Source organism: Parasteatoda tepidariorum, chromosome 1 (assembly GCF_982258835.1).
Source record: "Parasteatoda tepidariorum strain Cologne lab strain chromosome 1, Ptep-v5.0, whole genome shotgun sequence".
In the NCBI taxonomy this organism is placed as follows: Eukaryota; Metazoa; Arthropoda; class Arachnida; order Araneae; family Theridiidae; genus Parasteatoda; species Parasteatoda tepidariorum.
The window spans coordinates 25,021,378-25,043,172 of NC_141755.1; the positions used below are offsets into that span (position 1 = coordinate 25,021,378).

At 27.5% G+C, this 21,795-nt stretch overlaps 1 protein-coding gene and 1 long non-coding RNA gene across 4 annotated transcripts in view; one reads left to right on the forward strand and one right to left on the reverse strand.

Annotated features, from left to right (window-relative positions):
* The window catches only part of LOC107437872 (calcium-activated potassium channel slowpoke-like), a 222,539-nt gene extending 210,767 nt beyond the window's left edge, over positions 1 to 11,772 (reverse strand). For all 3 annotated transcript variants that reach the window (XM_071180105.2, XM_087160373.1, XM_071180104.2), the window contains exon 1: positions 11,350 to 11,772. The gene's annotated coding sequence lies outside the window, so the exon portion shown is untranslated. The remainder of the gene's footprint in view (positions 1 to 11,349) is intronic.
* Positions 1 to 21,795, forward strand: part of LOC122269283 (uncharacterized) — a 123,857-nt gene that overhangs the window by 44,031 nt on the left and 58,031 nt on the right. The window lies entirely within an intron of this gene.

Genomic DNA, 21,795 nt, shown 5'->3' on the forward strand with positions numbered 1-21,795 from the left:
TTTGATTTCCTGTAAAAGATATCTATATTTATAAAAATTAATAAAGATAAAATTAGTAAATAACTAAAAGTTTGTCAATAGTTAATAATTATTTTAAAATATAACAATAGGTTTGAGTTTTAATTGCTGTTACTTAAAAAGAATCCTTTTGTTGTTTAACTGTATTACTCTGCACAAATACTGGCATTGATATGTTTCGTTTGAAAATATGTACTCAGTAAACTCAGGAAAAATAAACACAATACATATTAAGAAAAAACTGTTTTACTGCAATTATTATAATGTAATTTAGTCTGAAATATAATATAGAAGTATGTTATGCGTGATAGACATTATAATTATTTATTCAGGCTCTTTTACAAACAATTGTTCGTAATTATACTTATTTGTTTGAAGCATATTATATGAGAGGGTGACATATGTTTGATGTGTTTTTCTATCTAAATAATTATAATTCTAATAATGATAATGACTTGCATGTTTGATCTAATTTTTGATTATAAAAAAATAAAGGAATATCGGAATCTGCAGTGTTTTGTTTTAAAAACAAAACAAATAAAGAATTATGAAAACAAGGGTGTGTCTTTATTTACGAGTGATATGTGACATGATAAAAGATATCAATTCATCTTTCAGTCATATTGTCAGGTTTAGAACAAACTTATTAATTTCGAATTTTTAATTCGTGAATAGATATGCAAATTTCAAGTGCTTTGTGTTAATAAGCTTGTTTTTACTAAATTAAAATGAAGAAATTGAATCTCTATTTCAAAACAGCAGAAAAAATGTAGGTCTCATTCTCAGCCCAAGTCGAAATACTTGATCGTTCCAACAAAACATTTTCGATGGTTATGTTGGCTTCAGAAAGATTCGTGATGGTTCAACATCTTTTGATGGTCACCATCATCCAACTTTTGCCATTAATCGCTCATGGTTTTTGATATCAACTTCCATATCATCCTTCCTTTGAGCAAACTTCCATAATTCCATGATGGAAAATGCTACTCTAATACTATGATGGTTGACCGTCGAGAGGAGTTTGATTCTCATGGACCAACAGTCCATGATGATCCATGATGGTCCATGATGGTTACAACTATAGATTTCCCAGATGGTACAATAAGAATTCCTTTTGGTTCTCAGGAATATACAATCAAAATTATTTGGGTTTTTATTGAACCATCATAAATCAGTCTGAGTTCCTATATTGAGGTGATGGTGGTTCATGATCGTTCGAACATTTGAGTTCTAAGAAGCTATGATCGAAATTTATGATGGTTCAACATAAATAAACCATCAAAACAAGTTGCTATTCTTATGTTGGACCATCATAAATCAGTCCAAATTCCTACATTGTCCAAATCCTCAGTATCAGTCCAAATTCCTTGGATGACACTTATTTTTAGTTATGTTTTTTTAAGCGTCTTAGTTGATTGAATTTGGATAATTACGCAATTAAAACTTATCATTCATGTAACATGCATAAGCTAAATTAAAATTAGTTAAATATAAACCAGATACCGAAGTGAAATTTACGGGAAGATTACAAAACATTTGATCTTAAATAAAAACATATATATTTTTTAAAAATTTTGATTGCATAGTCCAGGCGAAATAAAATATAGTCTCGTTAACTGGACCTGTTACAAATATCGTTAAGCAGAACAAAATACGCTACAAAAACTGATACAAAGCACAACAGATGCACAATTTTTTAATTCTGTTCTGTCTGACAAAAAAGAATTATTTTTCTAAAAAATGTATAAAATGCTGAACTTTAAAAATTTGTTTCCTAGGAATTATTCCACATTTGTCGCTAGTAGATTGGCACCTAACACCCCAAGCAATAAAAATGGTAATTCGTTGCTTAGAAATACATTCAGTGTTCATTTCATTCATTGCTCCTCAAAGCCCCATTTCCCTCTCTTAGAGCATTGGTGGTTCGGGGATAAAGCGTTCGCCTTCCAATGAGGAGAAACTGGTTCAAATCCCAGCGATGGCTGATCGATACGAATTCCGCATTCAGCTAGCACCGACCATATTGCTGACGTGAAATATTCTAGGTAATGGCCGGATCAAGGCGTAGAGTCCCTTTTACCATCAGGCTCACTATGAGGGGTTTTCGTGGTTTTCCTCTATATGTAAATAAAAAGCGGGTTAGTTCCATCAAAAAGTTTTTTCCATGAAGGCACATTTCTCCCAATACTTGATCCTGGAGTTCCCTTGTCTTCTCATTCGGGTTCAAAATTACAAAGCTACTGATTTAAACATTAGTAGTAAACTCAATATTGGGTAGGCTATTCAACGATTGTTATAAAAAAAAATTTGTTTTTTTTATATTGAAGAAAAACTCAAATTGAAATTTTTTCACCAGCCATTTTCCTTAATTACGTCACACAAATAGCTTACTTAGATTTCATAAATATTATTCAAATTCTATCTAGTTTTTCGAAAGACCGTAATAGTTATATTAGTGTTAAAATTATTCCTATTTGTTTGAAGCAAATTGATATGTCGTCTTAAAATGGTGCATCATTTCTTTTATCGCCTTATTTTTCATTTTCATAGTACACCTTTTCAATGATATATTAAATAAACATGTCTTATTTGCCTTATTTTTTAGGGTTAAAATAATTTGAAATAATCGGATTGCTCCTTAAGATTTTTCAAGCAAAATAAAAATTAAAAATTAATTACTTTTAGAAATATCGCTGAAATTTGTTGAATTATTATTAGTTTCTAAAATGTAATTATAAAAGAAATTGAGAGAATGAATAACATCAAGACCATATTTCTTATAAAGCATTTAAACATTATAAAACAACTAAAACAATATTTTGCCTTCCAATAAAAATAGAAAATTATAACTTCAACTTTAGGAGTTTGTAATTAGCTGCAAGAAGAAGCCCAAGTGCGCAGAAAAATAAACAAAATACTCTGAATAACTTTTGATCCAATGATCAGGTTTTTGCGCACAATGACTTAATCTTAATGGTTCGAGGGATGTGACCTCGACACCTAATGACCTCAATACCTAGTGACCAATACTAACTAATTAGACCAGATTATATATTAATTTACGAAATTAGACCAAAAAAAGTATACTTTCTCCGAATAAAGATAAATTTTTTTCCGACTGATTATCATTTCTGTTCCTCAGAACATGGGGTCAAAACGGCTGCAATATGGGTAATATGGTCCTAATAGTTTCGTTAGGAGAGCTGTCCAACGTCTGAACCTTAAAGTAAATTTCACTTTTTTCGTATTTCGCTATCTTTCTAGAACTGTTTATGCAAATTAAAATTTATTTGCCCGCAATTACAACTTCATTCATTCAAAGACAATTTCACGCAAAAAATATTTCTTAATATATATTATATTTTATTTCTTTATTTTATAACAGATGAAAATTATTTTTTGAATACCAGTTTTTGCATTATTTTATAGAATATAATTTTCTATGGTAAAAAACAAGACTCAAACGAAATCGGTTGAATAATTCCTGAGAAATTGAATTTATAAAATATCAGTTAGTTCACATAGATCAGATTTATAAAATATCAGATTGATTTCTCAGGAACTATTGGACCAATTTTGTTCAAATTTTGTATTTTGTTATGTAAAATTACATTCTTTAAAATGATGTGAAACTGCGTATTTTTTACAGTACAAAAATGTTCTAAATATTATTAGATAAATAACAAAAAAAAATGAATAATTATTAAAAATAATTTTTTGCCTAAAATTTTATTTGTATAAATGAATTTTGTAATTGCGTGCGAAAAGTTTTGAATTTGTTTAAAAAAAGTTGTCGGGATATGACGAAACCCTCTCAGAAAATTAACATTAGGGAGTCCTTTGACGGCTCTAATGACCAAATTTTTGTAACCATATTTCCTATTTTTTGTGGATTGCAGCTGTTTTTTTGGTGGCCAGAAATTGTAATTTGTCAAAAAAATTTGTATTTAAAACAATTACAGTATTAATTAATGTTATTTTTAGCTATAAAAAATTAGCATGAAATTTAAAAAAAATAAATATAAAACATTTGTCGGTGTTTTTGATGATAAATATAAATACATGCGTTAATAATGACGTTATTACTAAAAATAAGCGTAGGAAAATCAATGTCGCAATTAGTGCTTGGATATTATTAAATTAGAGTTTGGCTTCGTTGTATTGGTCACAAGGAAATTTATATAGTCCTTTAAACTTTGTAAAATCTGCAATTATGATTGTTTTGCACCTAATATTTCCAGGAATGTATGTACACACAAACTGTTATTAGAAATTTATTTACTGTTGAAAGAAATTTTACAAAAATTACTATTTCCAGATTTGACCAAATTTGAGTTAAACATAATTTCGAAAAATAATACGAATACGAAAAAATCGCTTTATAATTGCAATTACTTAATTGTAGTAGAATTTTAGTTACTGTAACTTACTTTTTACTTTTAATACAATTTAAATTTAAAAAATGGCTTCATAATTAATAAAAGATTTATTGTCTTCCATATAAAGATGATATTTTTAACGTAATTCTTTATTTTAACTTCATCATACTCTGAACACTTTATAAAATCTGTATGTTCTATATTGCAAAATATAATGTAAATATTATAAAGTTGAATTCTTTATACTTAAAAAAATCTTTTTTCAAAAATTGATTCATGTTTCGTCATTCTTTAAGATATTACATTATTGTAACTTCTTCGATTAAATTTCAAACTACTGTGCCCATTTTGATTGTTTGATCTTGAAATATGGTAAATAACAAATAATTACCACGAATGAATATTTATGATTTAAAAAAGAGTAATCACATAATTTTATTTATTATTCGATTTTATTTAAAAGATTATAATTAATAGTAAAATATTATAAAATGTATTACTATTAATATAATAGTAGTTTTAATTACTATTATTATTAAAATGTTTAACCAATATTATCTTGAAATTAGTAATCTTTATTGTTTGTGCAAATGACAATTATAAATATGACAATTATAAATTAGGATTAATTCAATTATTAAAAAAGGACATTTTCAGAAAAATATAAGTGATAATTAATTATACGCTAATCTTTCGCTGATTCATTAAGAATTATAATTAATATATTAAATAAGCATTTACTCAAAACAAGCATTATTTTATTATTTACATTTAGCTTCAAGTATACGTTACTCTGCTCAAAAATCTACTGAATAATAAAACTGTTAAGTAGATTTATGTTCCTAATTCCTAATAATCAATAATGCAATTGAAAATGAAAATTAGAATAGAATGTCTTTAATAAAATAACGCGAAAATCAAATGAATAAACTAATTTTTTGATTACGAGCTGATTAATAATGCGAAGCATTTTAAATATTTATTACGTTAAAATTGTAAATTAGGGTAAACGGTAGACATTCTATTATTTTAATGCTCCACATATTATTTTCCTCAAAAAAAAATTGTGTACGACAAATATTTTTAACTTCAAAATATTTTTAGGAAAAAATCTATACATTATGCATGATTGTTCGGATTTAAATTTATATAACATTTTTTCACTTCTTTTATCTAAACGTCTATCAATCACTGAAAAAAATTGTAAGAAACTTCGGAAATGACAAGATAAGTAGAATATTTGTCAAATCACCTCATTTGACACGTTATATTTTATACCTTAATTCAAAGGTTAAAGTAATTTTAAATCTTAACTGCAATATCCGTAAAACATTAACGAAAGTCTTTTCTTTTTCAAAAAAATCAAACTTCAGCATAAGAACTAAGTTTAAAAATAATTTTTTGCTTAAAAAAAGTAGTTTTAAGCTCACTTTAACTTCAATAAAATAAAAATTACAAATCAAAAAATTAAATTAATTTTTTTAAACATTTAACAGATAATTAAAGTTTTCTGATATTTAACAGAGTTTCAGTTATAAAACTAGATAAAGATAAATGATGTCTATAATGAAAATAATTATTTACTTAAATTGCCATTGAAGAGTTAAAAATTACAAAAATTGTGATAAAAATAAGGGAAACATAAAATTTAGAAAATTATTACGTTAAAGTGATAGAGTAAAAAGCCGAAACTTTTAATAACCTTCTATCTAATCATAAGGTTGTCATGCACAAAGATGCATTTTCAATAGCTTGAGGATCATATATTTAATATTATAGTTAATTTGTGCGAATGATATCTTAAGTTACAAAATCAGACTTAAAAATCTCTAAGTAGAATATTTCTTTTTAGAGGGTTTAGGAGTCTTCATCTTTAATATATTAGAGCTAGAAGCAATCTGGAAAAATTAGATTCCATTAGTTTAGGGGGACTAGTGGCTCTAAAAGTTGCATTTAGTACGCAAAAATACATTTTGCGTACTTTGCCTATTCTTGCAATTGACAAAAAGAATCAAAAAATTTGTGTACTCAATTATCATTTCGTTGACTCCAAAATATGTCTATGCATTTCTTTCTTCATAATCATTTGTTATTTGTTAGTCATTATTTTAATAATGGTCAAAACGCTTCAACATATAATGACTGCAAGTTTTTTCTTCAAATGCGTAATTTTAAATTAAAAAGTTTAAAATTTGACTGCAGTCGGTCAGCTATTCCTTAAATATAAAAATTTTTAAAATAGTCTTTCCTGAAATTTTATTAATCAGAAATTATTTAGTGCTTCGTAATTATTTTGTAGTGTAAAATAACATACATTAAAATGAGGTAGAGATAAAGATTCCTATATCTTTTAATATAAAATGCTTTTGACTGTTATTAAAATAATTAAAATAAATAATCAAAGATAAATAGTTATGTAATTCCTTTTAAAGCAATACTCTACAAAAATATCCTTGCTTACCAAAATTTAACGCACATTGGTTAAATTAAAAGAAATATATCCATTCATCTATTTTTTATTATCCTTCTTTTTATCGATAAATTTTCGTTCTAATCAAACCAATGGTACTAAAATAATTTTTATATAATAGCGTTAAAACTGTTTCAAATGCGTTTGATTGTTCAGGAGAAGAAATGAAATATTTTATTAATGGTTGAGAAAAGTGAACAATTCTACAATTTCTTAGGCAGTAACAATGCTACTTTTTGTATTGTATCGCATTTAATGTTGTTTATATTGTTTTGCTTAGGAGGAAATTTAAAATTTATGTGAAATGGCAGTAAAAGACTCTTTTATGATTTAAAGTGTTTTTTCTTCTTTTTTTTATAACCGTCATTGAACAGCCAACCCAATTCTGAGTTGACGACTACCAATGTTCGATTCCGTAGCCTTGTATCTTTGAACCCAATCCAAAAGACAGGGGAACTCCTGAATCCAGCATTTAGAGAATTTTAACTTCGTGGAGGAGTTTTTGATGGAATATTTGCGTTACATGGAGAGGAAAACCGCGAAAACCTCCAACAGTTAGCCTGATGGCAAGGAGACTCCATAACCCGCCTATTATTCTGGATATTATACGTCAGCACTGTAGTCGGTACGAAAAGAGCGCAGAATTCGAGTCGATCAGTCATCGCTGGGATTCGAATTCAGGTCACCTCTTTGGGAGGCAAACGCTTTTCCCCTATGCCTCCTTTGAATTTACCAGACACATATGGAATTGCTATGTATTTGTAAAAGTATTCTTATGCCTACAATATGATATAGTCATGGAAATAACACACTTAATGTTTGTATAGAACATAAAAATAACAATACAATATTTTACAAATGATTGAAGCTTTTGTTATTTTCTTTCGCTACGTTGCAGATTTTTCAGCTGTGTCAAGTTTTATGCTTAAAAAATGTAGCTAGCGCAAGGAGAAGAAATATTCACCGGTTTCTGCTAGCTAAGAAATAAAAAAATAAAAAAACGGTGAAATTTTAATCTTTTTTTTTTCTTTTTTCCCCTCTAGTATTTCCAATCTAATAGCGAAATTTTACCTTTGGAGAAATAGATACAGACAAAATAATGTTATGTCATGAAAATCTAAATTATTTTTTTTTATTTTACAGATATTTTAATCATTTCAGAAACGTGAAGAAAGTGCAGATTTTTTTCTTATTTTCTAATAAAGAGTATAAAAATAAATATATCACAGATTTTATATTTGATTAAGTAAATATTTTTCACGAAAAAGCCGTGATAACTTTCATAAAATTTTGAATTTATTTTAAAATTTAAGATTAGTTTTTGCTTTCCTTATTTACTCCGAAAATAGATTGTGATAATTTTTTTTAAAAATTTTATAATGTTAATATCTGTTATTTGTTGCTTTGAGGATACTGTTTGAATACTGTTTGAAATATTTATAAGATTCATTTTAATTTGTGAAAAATTGTCTAAAATGTTTTGGACTACATTCTTATTTTATATAAGTTTTATTTTATATATTTCTTATTTTATATATTTCTTATTTTATATATTTCTTATTTCATATATTTCTTATTTTATATATTTCTTATTTTATATATTTTTTATTCGCTTTACTAAATTTATGAATAACTTAACTGAAATAACATCAAAGTAAGGAAGCATTCCTTTAAAACAAACCTTAATTTAAATACGTAGAGTAATTTGCGATGAAACAATTTTTGAAAGCATTTTCTATTTTGTCAACATCAATTAATTAGGATAGTAGGGCAATTAGTACCACTAATTTATTAACACCAAATAAGTAAATAACAGAAAATGTATATATAATTTATTTATATAAAATTTATATATATATATATATATATATATATATATATATATATATATATATATATATATATATATATATATATATATATATATATATATATATATATATATATATATATATATATATATATATATATATATATATAATTAGGGAAGCATTCTTTTAAAACAAAGCATTTGGAGATTAATTTGCTTTGCAATGAAAATTTTTTTTAAAAACGTTTATCCTTTTAAAAAAATTTTAGAAACACTAACTATTTTATTTTATTGATGTTTAAAATTAATAGACTTAATCTACTTTTTTACGAAAGTGTATGAGCTAAACTATAAAGTTATTAGGCTAAAGATTTTAGACTTTTCCGTAAATATTATAAGTCTTATAATAAACACTTTGCTCTTAATTTATTTACTATGTTCTAAAATAAATCATTCTACTTCAAATAAGTTTATAAGCTATTTTTTGTTTATTTCTTTCTAAACTCTCTTTGATTATTTGCATTTTTCTTCTAATGGTAGAGCAGTATAATTCTAAAACCTTTTTAACCTCTACACGGTTGCATAAAAATTTGTCTTCTTCTCTAAATTGCCAATCCTGTTTAGAATATTTTTCTTTTGTGTAAAATAATACTGTCGAAAATTTTAAGAGTGCTCAAAGTCAATTTTGAAAATAAAATTTTCTTGAAGTGTATTTAATTATTGATTCCGAATCTAATTTCAGTTTATTAACTGTTCTAAAGTTTTAATAAATAACAGTCAATTATTCTTGGAATAATATAAAATACAGCGATCATAAAAGAATTTTTTTTCTGCAATTTGATTTCAGTAAAAAAAGACTGCTAGTAAATATTGTAAAATTATAATCTAAAAAATTCCATATTTAGGTAACTAAAAACTATTTTTAAATATAGGAAATAGTTTTGAATTCTTTTTGAGCGATTCGCAACTCCAAACCTAGCCTATTTATGTTTATTGCTTCTTTTTATAATTGCCTCATTATATATTTTACAATAATATTTTATATTATAGTATTTTATGTAATACTTTACAATAGTATTTTACACCAAGTTAAAACTCAAAATTAATCAAAAATTAAAATAATCATGAAAAAATAACTTTTACTATTAAAAAAAATTTTTGAAATACGTTCGAAATTTTTTTCTATTCACAGTTATAAAAATATTATTCCAAATGTTTTGCACTTAAATAGTTAAATATTGAAGATTTGGTTACTTTTAATTTAATAACGAGTTTTAAAATATTTTATATTCCAAATTGTTCTTTATTTACCAGAATATAAATAATCAATTATTTGCTGTTCCTTTAAAACGAAATCGTAGTTGAATGAATTTTTTTAAAGAATACAGTTCTTATGGATTACAGTTTATTCTTTTTTTCGGTTATAATGAGATAATTGCTTATCATTGGTTGAGATGAATTCAGTTTGGGAATTACAGTTTAAATGGAATAAAAATCATACAGTTTAAATTTATTACTCAGTTTTTTTTTCGAAAGCGTTGCCTACTTATCACATCTTTACTAGGTTGAGCAACTTATACTAATATGTATGATGTAATGTATTTCTTTATTCAATCAAAATTCATACTGAAACGTTATAAAAGTAAACATATCAATTTATGCTTATTAAATTCCTTTCATATCATGTTTTATAATATAAACGCTATTTATATTTAAGAAATCATAATCAAGAGAAATAAATGTATTATGAATCAATTAAGTAATCATTGGTATAAAAAGTTTGTGAACAAATTGACAATTACAATGTTATTAATGTATGTAATTTTGAAATTATAATTGTTTCGAGAAATTATTCTTAAAATTTATAAATTATGAGTTACAACATTATTCTTTAGATATGTTAATACGTAATGTGATTTTTTCAGATAAAGTAGTTTTGAAATTTATAAATTTTATTTTAAAATATTGTGATATTTATACACATGATATAACATCCAATTGACACAATTTTTGACACATGATATTTATACATCCAATTTTTTTCGTGCATAGTAGTTTTAAAATAAATAAATAATGTTCCACAACATTATTATTCAGATATGTTTTTAAATGTAATTTTTTTCGGGAAAAGTAGTTATAAAAATTATGAAATATGCTTTACAATCTTGTTAAGGGATATTAGTTAGATACAATTTTTTCAAGTAAAGAAGTTATAAAATTAATAAATTATGCTTTACGATAAATTTATAGAGACAGATTAGATTCGAATGCAAATATTTCACTTAAATTATTTTTAAAATTGATAAATTGCATTTTATATCGCATTTTTATGAATTATAATTGCATTTTTATGAATATTTAAAATTGATAAATTATTATTGAGACAAGTTAGTTACTTATATATTTTTTTAGAGTAAAGTATCTTTAAAATCAATGAATTATGTATTTAAAGCAAAAGTTATATGTTTTTATACAAACGTTTCTTTTCTAAATACTTCTTTATTTGTGATGAAGAAGTACTCAAAGTTTAAAACATTTATTATAAATATTTTACGTATTGCTGAAATTACCTAAATGCTTATACAAACTTTTCACCTCTAATTGTAACCCCAAAATAAACTTAAATTAAATAAAGAACATGAACTTTTAGATCTTTCTCACCCAACTCTCACCTGGTTTATCTTTTCGCACAACTTGTCTCTCACTCACAGATCACATCCTTGACAGCGCGGTTGACAGTTAAGGTCGTTGCCACCACCGTAACACTTCTGGGCACATGGTTACTGCACGCATATCGAACACCGATGACATGGTGGCGAGCTAATTCAATCTAACGCACACACATTTGAAAAAAATATTTCAAACTTTAATTGCAAACGAAGTAGAAAGGAAAGAGGAAAAAAGAAAGATTCCGGAGATAAAATGCTAGGGAGATGAATAAAAGGATGCGCAGGATGAATTTAAGGATGCTGAAGATGAGGAAGTGGGTTAAAACTTGGAAAGAGTTTTTCCTCTCTCCCTTATTTGAGTGCAGGGAATGACGAAACGACTGCCTCTAACTGCGAGCAGTCACTGACTGCGGGTTACCCCTTGAGTTTGTCTCTCTGCTGTAGGGTTGCTCTTTTATCAAGGGTTGCGGTCGATTTTGGCGAGATCCAGGAATTTCGCTCCAGAATATTGCCGGCACGATCTGAACTGCCTGGAAAGACTTAAAGGTAGTTACATATTTCTGGAAGTTGTTGTCACGATCGTTTGCGTGAGTTGAGAATATTAGGTGAAGTAGCTTTTTGAAAGATGAAGCCTCAACTCTTCCTTTAATAAATCTATAGAAGAATTACACGTATTAACGTCAGAGCTCAAATACCGATAATAACATGCAATTTTGAGCATTAGGATGCTGAGAGGCGTTAATGAGTAAATGTCTTAGTTAAATTCTGCAGTGGGTGATTATAATTAAAGAGGAGGTGTTTTAATGTTTTGATATCTTCTAGAATACTCCAGACAAGTAGGAAGGCTAAAAAATGTATTAAGTTACATTTTCGAGTATTCAATCATAAAATACAATAAAGTTTAAGTAAAGAGCTGCTATTTAATCCTATATTTCATTAGTTTTTTCTTCGAACACTGTAAAAATTATTCCTGGAAGCTTACGGTAAAAAACTGAACTGAGGAGTTGGAGCCGACACTTTTAGTCGAAGAAAATTTTCAGGAGTCAGAGACAGGGTCGGAAAGATTTGTACGACGCCGGTTGCTTAAAATTTAGCTCCAATAGGTTTAAAAACGAAACAAAGTTTTTAATGTTATGAAAATTAGTTAGAGAAATATCGATAATTATATTGAACTCAAGTAATAATGTGATACAAATTAGTAAAAAATAATTAATAACTATTTAATTGGTAAATAATACTTAATAATTACTTAATAAGTAAATACTAGTTAATTACTTGCTTAATTAGTAAATAATAATAATTATTAACGAAAGTGAGTATTACTCAAATTAAAATTGCAACAATTTTTTAAATTGTAACTTCTGCAAAAATTTCATTCATCACATTTGAAGGATTTTTTAACTTGTACTTACATGTATTAAGTATTAAAAAATTATTTGAATTCAAATTTGGCTTAGTTGAAAAGTTAATTGAAAAATATGCAAAGGAATTCTAAGCACCATGTCTAATAGTTTCCTAGTTCCTAAATATTCCCGAATGAATCTTTTTTTAATAAGATGTTTATAATTTCAGTCGAATATAAGCTGAAGTTCTAGTTGCAGCGTAAATTACCGAAAATTTCTCAGTCAGAGATAAACATTTCAAGTACTCAACACAAATGTTACTCCTTAACTCAGGTAAAAATGCACAGACACCTTAGAAACATTTTTTTTACTTCATATTAAAAATTTACGCGAGAAAAAAATCAGAAATTGAGAATGAAGAGAAAGTCATCGTAAGAATTCGTATCCAGAAAACGTTTTAAAAAGTTAACGTGTTAACCCTTACACCACGCCTTTACGTTACGTAACAAATTTTAAAATCTCATAAAACTTTTTTTAAGAAAAAAGTCGACGTAGCTGGTGTATAGGGAATGTGTAGAAAGAAATCATGGACCTCAAATGATTTTTATCTAAACAACTTTTCCTGGATCGTGTACACTGTGCATAATATTTATCTTTAAAGATTACCACGAGTCGAAAACCTTAAGGCACAATTGCGATCATGCGTTCTAACATAGCACGCTAAAGTTTAAAAAAGCCCATTATTTGTAGTATTTGCAACGAATAAAAATGTTAAAAAAATTCAACGGAAAATCTGTGTTCAAACCTTTTTGTTATTTATCTGAAAATTTCATTTATAAACTTTACAACGTCAAAAAATGCTTAAAAGGAAAACTCATAAACCGCTTTCCTCATCATTTCTCTCTAAAATGCATTTTCTGCCGTCATTGTTGAAATTTCTAATCTACATTTCTAAAAGTTACATAAATAATTGAAAGGCATTTAAACCAATTTCAAGTTCTTTGGAGTACAGTGCATTATGCTTATTAGGAAGCAAACTGTTCTTTTATATTTCAAAGAATAATTGATATGGTCAGTAAAATTCATCGCATTTTCATTATTTGATTTCCAACAAAGATTAAAATATCTACCTTCTTTTTAACTTATAAAGTACAGAAGCGTCTCTATAAGTAACGAAATAAAGTATAGTAAATTTCTTGTATCGTAATTTTTATTAAATTATCCATTAAAAAGGTACTAGATTAGTGACTTAATTAGTACAATCAAATTCAGTCATGGAACAACATTATTTTTAAAATTATCAGAAGGAACTTTTTACCTTAAGTATTTTTAAGCATATTGAAATAATCTTTCTTAAACAGAAATAGATTTTTTGTGAAAAAAATATTGAAAATATAATAAATAAATTACATTAATAATTAATCCGGGAGAACACGCGGGGGTAATTTTTATGACCCATTGCATTGTATAAGCACTTATTCCTAGAAAACTAGACAACTGTTCTCCCCTATTTTATTAGTAGTTGAGAATTTCTTCCTTATATGCCTTTTCTGAATAATTATAAGTTATTTTTTGTATTTTCTTCCTCCAACTATTCACTTTATCAGTTACGGGGGGTCATAGATTGAATTCACGGGTCCCTCTTTTTGCTCTGTAAATCAATTCACTTCTCGTTATGGATGAGTTTAATGCATTATTTTTCGTTCAAATTTAAAGTGATTCCAACTTGTTTACTATTTTCATTCAAGTTTTTCTCTAATAAATACAAGAACTACTTAGCTATCTAGCAAAAACCCACTGACTGTGCTTAAAAACGGACGTCTAACTGTGTATAAAAATTGAAAACATTGCTATTTCACTTATTAGTGATCAACGCAAGTAAGCGTGTGGATAATTAAAGTTAGAATCACGAATTACGTGCTCAAATATTAAACAGATTAAAATAAAAAACTTCGTCAAAATGAAGTTTTGCTTTAGAATTGGAAGTAGCAATTTGAGCACAGAGTTTTTTGCAACGAACATGTGTCTCCAAGAAAATTAATTATAAATAAAAATTACTATGCATATTCATGTTTGCATTAAAACAAAGATATCAAGTAAAATGCTATAATTTATATACTACTTATCAACTAAGTAAATATTATCATGCTTAGTATAAAAAGCTTCTAATAGTCAAGTAATAGAAAGTAAATGTCTAAGACTCAAAAGTGTTATATTTCTACAAAAAACTATTAAGTTTCTTGTCAGCATATGAATAAATTAAATTTGGGGTCATAGAATGACTCCGAGTGCCTTAACACTCGTCCAAGAGGCACACATCCACGTGGGTTAAAAGTTACGTTTTCTTAATTAAAGGAACTGATTATATTCAAGAAATTGATTGCTTAAAGGAATTGATTATATTCTAGTTTAACGCTAACTTTCTCTATCTTGCAAGGATAAAATCAAGCAAGGAATCGTCGCATTTCATGACCTATTTATGACAATAAATTATGAATTATGTAGGAAATTTAGTAACCATATTTAACACTTTTTTAATTTCTTAAAAAGAAATTTAAATATTTATACTGAAAATCAATATGTTTTTTATGTTTTTTGCTCATTTTGAAAACAAAATATCAGCATTATAAAAAACATTTGTGTTGTATTACCACAAAACTGATTACAAACTGAATTAAAAGCTAGGGATGGAGGCCTCTAATAATTCCCGAAGACTTAATCTCTAAAAAATGCGTTAAGTAATTGAAATAGAAAATAAATTTTAAAAAAAAGTACGAAGTTATATTTTGCATCTTTCTAAACATTTTGTAAAAGTTGTCAGTATCAAAATTTTAATAAAAATAATCCTCTGTCAAATTTGAGCAATAAAATTTTAACGAAAGTAGTCATTTTGAATTTTCTTTCACAACATGAGGTGGAGTAACACCGTGTAGCTAAGACAAGAAGGCCCCAGGTCTAAAGAGTGGTGAATAGAAGGGCTAGCTCACTTCCTCGAAGAGACACGTGCCGCTCCAAGCTTCTGATTTCAGTCAGTGATGTCACGGCGGCGCTGCATCAACTTTTCGTTTTAAAAATAAATTGTTTGTATTTCACTATCATTCTTTTTTCTTTAATTTATTTCCATGCATTCATTATATACAAAAAATTTTATTTTGAGGTAGTTTTGTTCCTATCTGGTAACAAAAGTTTAACAGTAGTAGTCAAATACCAGCTTGCGTGATAGCGATTGGCAAGAATTATTGTAAGACACAAAATGAGAAAACGTAATTTTCCAAGTTACTCTTCAGAAAATAAAAAGGTGACATCTATTGAATTATAAGATGAACTAGAAGAATTTATCCTGCTGTAAATAAGGAAGAATTATGCTTTATGTTTCCCGTTTAGACGTTTAAGAACTTTTTATTAGAATTTGGCATTGAAATTGATAACGTGTCGTAACTTTAAACAGAAAGGAAGTAGAAAAAATGTACAAAAAAAAAATAAAATCCTGAACTTTAACAATAAAAGTTATTAATGCTTCGAAATTCTTCCAATCTCATAATATATCTTTTAATGTCATTATTAAAAATATTTATGTATTTTAATAACGATTAAATTTTAAATATTTATGAGCTGGTGTAATATTTCCATGTCAAGTTCAAAATGTAGAGAAAACATGTAAAAAATTACAGAGCATTAAAAAAAGGGGGAAAGAAAAAGAAAGAAAAAAATATATAATAAAAATAATTGATATCCAAAAAAAAAATTCTGAAAAAAAGGGGAAAAATTAATAAAAATCCGAAAGAAAAGAGATAGATTCTTTTTATCAGCTCACACGATTATTTCCACAAAAACGGGTGCTTTCGAATATTGTATCAATATATCCAAAGCAAAATATATCAATAGAATAGTGTGAGGAGCACTCTTATCTCTATATCTATGTAAAGACTACGAGCCATGATGGCTTAGGTGATAGAGCGTTCTCCTTCCAATGACGTGATCGAATCCCAGCGATAGCAGGTCGATACTATTTCCGCATCCGGCTTGCACTGACCTCAATGCTGACGTAAAATATCCTCAGTGGTAGGCGGATCATGGGTTAGAGTTCCCTTGCTGTCAGGCTAACTGTCGGAAAATTTCGTGATTTTCCACTCCATGTAACGCAAATGCGAGTTAGTTCCATCGAAAATTCCTCCACGAAGGCAAATTTATTCCAATACTTGATCCAAAAGTTTAAAATTGTTCTTGTCTTCTGGATTGGGTTCAAAATTGCAAGGCTACGTATTTGAACATCAGTAGTCGCAAACCCGGAAATTGGGTCTGCTGTTCAACGTCGGTTATAAAATAAAGAAAGTAAAGACTACAATTATATATAATTGCTCTTAAAATTCTACAGAAAATGAAAATAAAGCTTTTTATTAACTGTGAATGGTCTCTTTCGTAGTTTAGTAGCTTTCGTGGGCACGCATCAAGAAGAAGGACATGCCACACCGTAATACCTGATTTTAACCGTCGAACTAAGGTTATCGTAATTACAGAGAACAGTGCTGCTCAATGGGCTAAATCCTTATTGTTTGTTAGGGTATGAATCTTTAGTAAACTTGTAATAAGCTAGTCTAGAAAATATTTTTATAACTTTAATGACCAATAAAATAAGATAGCTTAAAAACATGTGAACAATAGAAAGTTGACAAAGTAAAACAAATTTATTTACGCAGAAATAAATTTGTTTTACTATGTTGCTAGAAATTAGAAATTTATTTTTGCCCTGAATTAATCAACAACTTTTCAATAAGGTAGGTCCTTTTCTTGTCTACTAAAGCGTAATTCAGAGTTTGTCCATTGGAAAACAGAAACAAATTTGGAAAAAATAAGTGTAAGTAGCTTTACCCCACAAGACGGTGTTATCCCACTCTCCCCTATTCGACATTCAAATGTGAAATTTAATTTAGTTTGTTTTTTCAGATGCGCATAATTTTGACACAGATTAAACGACGTGGACAGAGCCTGAACTGGTATCCCTCCCTTCGAACTTCCACACAAAAAACAAAGAGTAAAATTTCAGCCACGATATATTTGACACGCACCTTGCTGCGTATACAAGCTGATTGTTTTGTCGGTTGCCAAGATTGAACTTACTACCCCCTACATTTCGAATGACACCGTAACCGACTCCTTGACTAACACTCTTGAAAATTTAGACTTAACGTACAAGATAGGATAAGGATATGTCCATTATTAAGAATACTAGAAATAATCAATTGCTGGAATCGTGGACAGAAAATAAATTTCGGCGATGCCAAAATTATCCCCTCCAGTCACATCAGCTCATCTTGATGCTCTGGAATCTTTTTTTATTCATGTAATTGCTGATTACCTTATTATTGTCATTAGTTCCTCACCACGTCTCAAGCGCGTAAAAATGCATTTCCCCCTGATTTGCCCCTCTCAGCCACTGTTAGTTTTTCTTGTTTTGTTTCTTATATTTTTTCCTTTCTCGGTTACTGTGGTTTTTCTAGTTTTGCTTTTGCAACCGATATTTTTTGCTTTTTTTTCAAAACATTGGAATTGCATTTTACAAATTCAGCAAAATTATTATTTGTTTAATAAATATTTAATCTGCAATATTTTTTATCCCTTACTTATATAATCCTAAAAATAAGTGTCCATGCCGAGCAAAAATTTTAACTGCATAAAGTTATATTTTTAAACGATTGTGTTCAACCTATTGACACTCAAAAATGACCAATAGCAAAATTTTGAATAATTAATAAAAGAAAGAAAAATGTAGTTGGCATTAACGTACGTCCTGTTCCGTTTTTCTCAGGAAACCAGATTTTATTCTCACTACACTTCAAAATAAGCTTCAAAGTATTATTCCAACAGATAGATTGGCTAAATAACAACTAGTTTTAGAAAAATAATCACTATTTTGCAGTAACAAAGGGGTACAATCAAAATACAGTAAAAAACAAATGTATGCTCTGATATTTCTGACTGAATGGTCTGTAATTCAGTTGAAAATACCGTTTTGCAGATTTTTCACTCGAAAGCGCCATCTGTTGCGCTACTTTGTAAATAATTTAAAGAGTTAGATGGAATAAAACTTGAATTTTTTTGTTAGTAGGAGACAGCAGAGCTAACATCTCAGTCATCTTCTGTCTTCCATCCATTGATTTTTCACATCATCATTCATTTTTGAAATGCTCATTATGTCCACCATAATGAATCTGCTATTTTTATTACATTCAAGGTTTCTAAAAAAAAAAATTTAAAAATTTTAAAGAAAAAACTAAGTTTTTGTAGAATACTCTTTTTATCTTATTAAGACGTAGATAAATTTAAAATGTTTACTGAAATTAATTATTTACTGCTTTTTGAACGAAATATTTGTGCTCAAAAATCAATATTTTTCTGAAGTAAAAATCAAACCTAAACCGCTGATAAAATAACTTTAAAATCAACTTAGTTTATAAAGAAAATGAGAAAGAAAAATTACTTTAAAAAATGACTTTGTAAAAAATTACTTTACTGATTCTTTAAAATCTCATTAATAAATTATTTTACTCTCCACTTGGTAAACATAAGCTTTGTTTTCGGACAATGCTTCCCTACCTTATTGATGTTATTTCAGTTTAGTTATTCATAAATTTGGTAAAGCGAATAAAAAATATATGAAATAGAAATGTAGTCAAAAAAATTTTCGATAATGTTTGACAAATCATTTTACCAAAATGAATCTTAAAATGAATCTTAAAATTATTTTAAACAGAATATTCTTCGAAGCAACAAATAACAGACATTAAAAATAAGGAATTTTTGAAAAACATTAACACAAGCTATTTTTGGAATAAGAAATCGATATGAAAACTAATTAGAAATTTTTAAATAAATTCAAAGTTTTATGAAAGTTATCGCCACTTTTTAGTGAAAAATATTTATTTAATTAAATATGAAAACTGTGATAATTTTTTTTTATAATCTTTACTAGAAAACTAAAAATGTTTGAAATGATGCAGCACTGAAGAATAAACTAAGGTCAAAACTAGCAGAACATGGTAAGAATCGCGACTCTATAGAAAGAAACTCTATAGGAATACCGAAAAGCTCGGAAATTTTTATCGAATCCCCTTGGTAAAGAAGATGGTAAAATTAATAATATAGCATTGTCTTATATGTGAAAAAGTTTGGTAAATGTAATAGAACTGGATAATTTTATCATGATATCTTAGAGCACGTCGCAAAAAAAATTAATTTTATTTAATTTACTTTTCAGTTTTCATTTTTTACTATATAAGCAGTAAGAAAAACTATAATTTTGGAAACTAGAATTTCTGGTAAACCGTTAGCATATGAATGAAAAAAATTACTAAATGAATGGTTCAAATACAGTATATTTTAGTTTTATGAACTAGAATTATAGTTGTCTTTTTACCAGAGATGTTATTACCATATAGGACGGAATTGCAGTTATTTTATCGGAATTTTTTTTCTGTGCAGATCGCAATAGTTTCAATTTTTTTTTTATTTCCGCTTATCTCCCTAGTGATTTGGCATATACAAATAGCGTTTTTCTTACTTTCTCGCTTAAATATTAATTTTTGGTTCCTAGTGTGCATTTTATCTTGACAAGTATTCTAATACCTAAAAGATGGCAATTACCAAGTACAATGTGAATAAAAAAAAGGCATTTTTAATCTAATTATCAGAGTCTCCCGTACTAAAATTTAATCTTTATGATTCGAGGACTTAATTTTAAATATGTTAAATAATTAGGACAGATTATATTTTAAATTTTGAAATCAGTCACAAAGACGTACTTTCTCAGAAGGAAGATACCTTTTTTTCCCCGACGGATTTGGATTTCTGATTCTGAAATACAATCTGGGAAGACAATCGGGGTAAACACAATCAGGGAAGACAAACGGGGTAGACGCAATCTGGGAAGACAATGGGGTAAACACAATCTGGGAAGACAATCTGGGTAAACACAATCTGGGAAGACAATCGGGGTAAACACAATCTGGGAAGACAATCGGGGTAGACACAATCTGGGAAGAGTGGTCCCAATAGTTTGGGCAAGGTTAAAAAACGTGGAGAGCGAACGTTTGAAATCCTTAATGTTAATTTTACTTTTTGCGTATTTTGCCATATCTCGAAAGCTTGTTAAGCGAATCGAAAAGTTTAACAAAGAATTACGAAAAGTGTTTATCCAAATCTAATTCTATACGAAAATCAATTTTTAATAGGTATTTATTATTTTATTTAACAATAGTCTAAAAATTTTAAATTATAAGGTTAACAAATTTGTGCGCTTTTTTTTAATGTGCAATTTTTTTTAGCAAATACGCAATTCGAACTAAATCGAACAGTTAGTTCCTAAATCGAATTATAAAAAATTCGTATATTTTTGTAAGCTATTATTAATCTTGATACTGTTATACGCTTCAGTGTCTGATTTCGTTACTTAAAATAATAACAAACTAATATCTTTACATATCTTGATGTTTTTGTCTTTAAAAATGTCAACAATTAACTTTTTTAACAATTTTATATCAATATTTTACTAAAAGCATGATTATTAAACTGAATTCCTATCGCTGCACAGAGTAGCCCCATTTGGGGGCTACTTTGTGCAAGGTATGTTTTGACTTATTATTTGTAAATATTACATACAAATAATGCCAATATTGATCAAATTCACTCGTCTGAGTCCAGTTATGAATATAATATTGATAAATTTTACTAAAGTTTGAATTAACATAGTTTTTTTACATGTCAAAGTTCAAAAACTGAGAAATCCTGCACAAAGTAGCCCCGAATGACGGTAGTATAAAATAGAAAGAGCTTTCGGAATCAAGAAAGGGTTATTTCATGCAACTACATTTTTTTATTTTATTTTGGTATGTTTCAATTTACTCCTAATAGATATTTCATTTCCTTATTCTATTCAGTTGGAAGAAATCTCCTTTGACGTTAATCCTTTGCGTCTATAAACTATCTTTATTATCAATACCTTCTTAGGAAAAGACAGATGTATTGAAAAGTAAAGAGGGTTCATAAAAGGGATTACAGCTTTGAAAATAGTTTTCTACGTTAATTGCTCATCATTTGAAAGTAGTGTTTG